A 5,243-nucleotide genomic window follows, 5' to 3' on the forward strand; every position below is an offset into this window, starting at 1 on the left:
TGTGTGTGTGTTGCCCGCGCCCTTCACCCACGGACTCCCGCTACGTCGTGGGGGATCACCGCCGTCCCCACGCCTCGAGGGGACAGACTTAATTATAAACTGCCAAATAACGACGGGCGGAGGGCGACACGTATTAGACACCATATACATCGGTTATTTAAGGGTAACAACCATTTATTATAAAACCGGACGGGGCTTGACAAAAAAAGACATCGGGGCTGTTAAGATTGGGAGTTACTTATTTGTAATTGGAACGAAATGCACTTGGAGTAGTTCGTGATCTTTCCTGCCAGTCCTGCATTAAAGGGCACAAGTCACTTAGTTGTCTCCGTTCTGTGGTCTGGTTAGATCTCTCAAACGTTACCTTTATTTTCACCACGAACACAAGGGTAAGTTCGAAGCGCCGAGACACACCACACGCCTTTATCGCGTTTTTTTTTAAATCACAACACTCTCTCGCCCCTACTCTCTCTCTCTCTTCCCTCCTCTCTTCTCTCTCCCTGGCCACGGTCGTCGTCCCTGGGCACACACAATCGTTAGACCAATCGATCGACGTGATTGCCTGTCATGCTCGACAAACAAGGTGTTGTTCGACCTCCTCTCGAGAGGTTGGAGAGTCTGACTCTCCGACGTCCACTCGATTTCCTGAGAGACTCACAAAATCTAATCACTATGAAATCAGATTCGAATAGAGTCACCCAGGAGTTTGACCAAACAGTTTTTACATAACGTTTTCTAATAAAGGCGCCGTGTGGAAGTATACTAGTAATATCAATATTTTTTTTTATTTCCGTTATTTCCTTTTTGTCAATACTTTATGATATACGTCATTTTGTGCTTTTATGTCAAACTTCCCCTCACTAAACATTTTATAGGTATTCTTTTCTTGTAGACGAATGTCAACACAAAGTAACCCACGAACCTCTACATAGGTATCTAGAGGAATCGCAACGAGAGTTTCACCGTGTCTACTACGAAAATTGAGTTATAAATTTTTTTAGAAGGGCCCCCTCGTAGGGGGCCTGGGGGGATACTCCTCCACTTCCAGGCGAGGGGTGAGGGCATTTTTTATCGTGAAATGGGGACGTATATACGGTCACTCGACTAATGAAGCTCGGGCAGTAACATTTGTCAGCGCCCAAATGACACACATACGCACCCCCTCAAAAAAACACGTTCACGAGATATCAACGGGCATTATCACAAGTGACCTCAGGTCGTGGAGTCTTGGGGGTGAGTTTTATGGAAGGCGCGGAGAGTGTGTTGTTGTGTGTGGTGCGTGCGTGCGTGCGTGTGTGTGTGTGTTGTGTGTGTGTGTGTGTTGTTGTGTGGTTGTGTGTGTGTGTGTGTGTTGTGTGTGTGTGTGTGTGTGTGGTGTGTGGTGTCGTGTGTGGTGTTGTTAGGTAGGGTTTATCGGCTGTCTGTGGTTTTGTAAATTTTGAAAAGGTTCTGAATTTATTACTGCTCATGTTCCTGGAAAACTTTCGTCAATTCTATTTTGACTGAACGTTCATTTTGCAAGGGAGAGGTTCATTAAAAATGTAGTTGCAACGCTAGCGTCTTGTGCCTACTGTAAGACTCAGCGTCTTTACACTTGAAAATGTCTCAGAACACACATTTCGAGTATCGAAAAACTCCAGACTGTAAAGTCTTTGACTTCGATATTTGAGGAAGTTTCGAGTCAAAGATTTACAGTCTGACTTCCGTTCCACGTGGTCAACAAACACTCCTCCTCTCATCTTTCCTTTCCCTTAAGAATATCGTTTGGCAAAGATACAGTACCACCACAATTAGAAAGTTATACACCTGCGCTTCTATCGACATGAGTTGTACCTCCCGCTCTCAGTCCATTGTGTGATACCTAGGTAGAAACCAAACTTGTAGAAGATTGAAACAGGTCTAGCCCAGTAAAGGGTGAAACATCAGCAACGAAAGTTCGGCCAAACTTACGGATATAAACCCAACTTTGTGGATAAAATAACATTATCTTTGTATAATATTATGTGATGTTTTATATTGCGTTGTAGAAAACAAAAACGAGGGTAAAAAAGTACTCTGACTTGAGTTTCTAGATTGTAAAAGATATATTTGTTTATTGTAAAGAGTAGTTTTTAACAAAGTGTTTAGACTTTTTTAGCACTATCACCTCGTGAGAGGAAACGGCCTCTAGTTTAGGTAGGGTTGAGTGTCCACACCGTATAGTTTCTACGCTCAATCTGTCGTACTCGTCGTCCGTCGTCGTCGTCGTCGTCGTGTGTCGTGTCGTGTCGTGTCGTGTGTGTGTGTCGTGTGTGTGTGTGTGTGTGTGTGTGTGTGTGTGTGTGTGTGTGTGTGTGTGTGTGTGTGTGTGTGTATCAGGACCTGATTCATTGAAGAGGAAGTATTAGATATTGTCTGAATGTCCTCTCTGTATTTTTAATTGGCTTCTTCTCCTGAGGGCCAATTGGAGCACTCATTTAGCTCATATTCAAACACCAGGGTTCATACGGTCATTAAAAACCTGGAAAAGTCATGGAAATTGAAAATGCTAATTCCAAGCCCTGGAAAACAATATTTTTCCCAAAGTTATGGAAAAGTCATGGAAATGTAACTAAAGTTGCATCAAATATAATTTATATTTTGTCTAATCGCCGAAATAGTAATACTATAATGATAATAAATACTGTATGGTATAGTAATGAAACGTGAAATGGCATTTAACTGACGAGGTATTTTGCTGGTGAGAGATTTTAGTTGCCTTAGCGTGTAGAAGCTAGTAAGCCTTTTGATTTGTTTTAGATAGGAACAACATGTTTCATATACAGACCTTATTTTCCTGTTCCATGTTAAAATAAACCATTTTCAGTTGTACCGCTGAGAAAGAGTAATGTTTTTGGTCATGGAAAATTAGGTTAAAGTCATGGAGAAGTCGTTGATAATCATTGGTGAAAAAGTGTATGAACCCTGATACACACACTATGCGTGAATGAGGGCGACATATCAAATGAAATCCTCAGTTTAGTACTCCACGACCCCTGGAGCCACATCTGTACACAGACCTCAGTGTTGTTCATCATGACGGTGTGAGTTTGCAAAGCTGGGTGACAATGGCTCTTAGCTTTATGGCACTGCTGATTATATGTGGGTCGTCGTCGTCGTCGTCCCCCCTTCGCAGCTAAACGACTGGAAACATCACCCCCGACACTAATGGCTCACACACACGGGGAACAGAATGACACATCCTGCGGGTTATTTAAATGTGCGACAGGAGGAAATGGATAAATGTGTCGCGTGAGGATTATTAGATATGTGTTCAGCCTATGGTGTTAATGTGTTTTTTACGCAGCAGCTGATCGTGTTTCTCACTTGTGTTTCATGTTGTGAAGCAGCTGGGATCTCTGCGTGCCTCACTTATGGTTATGAGGTTAAACTAATAAAAGTAATATAGTAATAAAGTAAAAGCAGCTCTCGATCACCGGCTAAATGCCTTAAATGAAATATGAACTGGGGCCATAATTACAGGACGAAGGAGTTCAGAAATAGAAAATGAGACAAGTGTGCCATCTAGTGGTGAGAAGTGTTCATAGCACACTGGTTTTAATCGATGTGAAACCCTCTTGATTCTGTTTTGTTCAAAGATAACTAATAAACAGTCAGTCTTTCTGTTTCTTTAAAGACGTAAACATTGCATTTTTTAATGCACTCTTCAGTTTTGAGACATTTGGTTATTTTGTTTCCATAACATATCTTCTTTCAAACATTGGAACATCGAAAACACACAATTGACTAACCTTGCCTCTTGTATCTGTAGATGTCTTGCTAGATAATGCATCATTTTCATATTGAATCAGAGAAATGTGTAATACGGACTAATATGGCGCAATGTGGTCATGGCTCAGAGCGCTTAATTTTGTATGCGTGCTTCTTGGTTAATATTAAGCTGTCTTTTGCTCTTTTCTTGCTGTAACAAATGCAAATGTCCCCAAATAAAGGTAATCTGATTCTGATCTATATATCTGAAGGTTGTCGGTTCAAGCCCTCGTCTTTCAAGATACTGAACCCCAAATGCTCATATGTTGGAGTGTCATGTTGGTTAGTTTGATGTAAACCCAGTCAAAATATAACATGTAAGTAAAGTATTCAACTGGAGAAGTTTGATAGTGATATTTAAAGTATAGTACAGCATGATACTACTACTACTAGACATTGGAAAATCTACTTTTTGGCTACACTATTGCTACGTCCACACTTTTTTTTCACAGTTTTAGGGTATTCTAGATTTTTGAAACCCTCAATATGTGTCTTTTTAAAAACCAATCTGCCCCTGTTTTCATGTGACTGCAGGATTGTGATTAAGTCTGACGAACAGAAACAGAGACTCTTGCGTTCGGTTCAGAATTCTCATTCGTCTACTAGTCAAAATACCACTGGGTTAGTTTTAGGAGCCACTGTTCGGTAAATCCCTGCTCTCTTCCTCCCCTTCATTTGGATCAGAAAGCTTGGTCCCGGCAGCCATTTCTGCCTTAACTACTAGCTAAATGTAACTGCCATGTGTGTCACCATCTGTTGTTGTCTGTGTTATTGTTTGTTGTTTATATATTGTATGCATACTGTGAACAGTGCTGAATTTCCCCCCATTAAATCGAATCGAATCTAACGTGTCCCTGCAGGAGGAACGGGAGAGAAGGAGCGGACCCCCGTCAGCCATGAGTCCTTCCTGCTGATGGCCAACTCTCAGACTGACATGGACGACTGGGTGAAGGCCATCCGACGCGTCATCTGGGCGCCGTTTGGAGGAGGTAGAGCTTTCTAACACTAGAAACACATCACTTTACAAACACACATTTACATTCTTGAATGTCTTTGACCTCAAACGGGACGGGTGTTTTAATGATTTAGAAAAACGGTACTGTGACCATTTTTTTGATATTTTTCGACTATGACTTTTGTAAGATTTACTTTAGCATGGCTTTTCAATTATATGTTCGATATGATAAGAGGCAAGCGCACGTTAATAAAATAAAACGCAGTAGTTAAGTAGCAACCTCGTACAAGATAACAGTGTTGTAGTCAAGTCACTCTCGAGTCACCACTCTTCGATTCCGAGTCCAAGTCACCCAAGGAGTGTCTGAGTCGAGTCCGAGTCATCATTACCTGTGTTCGAGTTAATTTCGTCCCTTTTTAAGACGAGACGATGAGGAGCTAAAAATAGATTCTTGATAACGAAAACTATGACGAAATGTATATTTAGTTTTCGTTGACGA

Source organism: Notothenia coriiceps, unplaced genomic scaffold, assembly GCF_000735185.1.
Source record: "Notothenia coriiceps isolate Sejong01 unplaced genomic scaffold, NC01 NC01_scaffold00000339, whole genome shotgun sequence".
Lineage (NCBI taxonomy): Eukaryota > Metazoa > Chordata > Actinopteri > Perciformes > Nototheniidae > Notothenia > Notothenia coriiceps.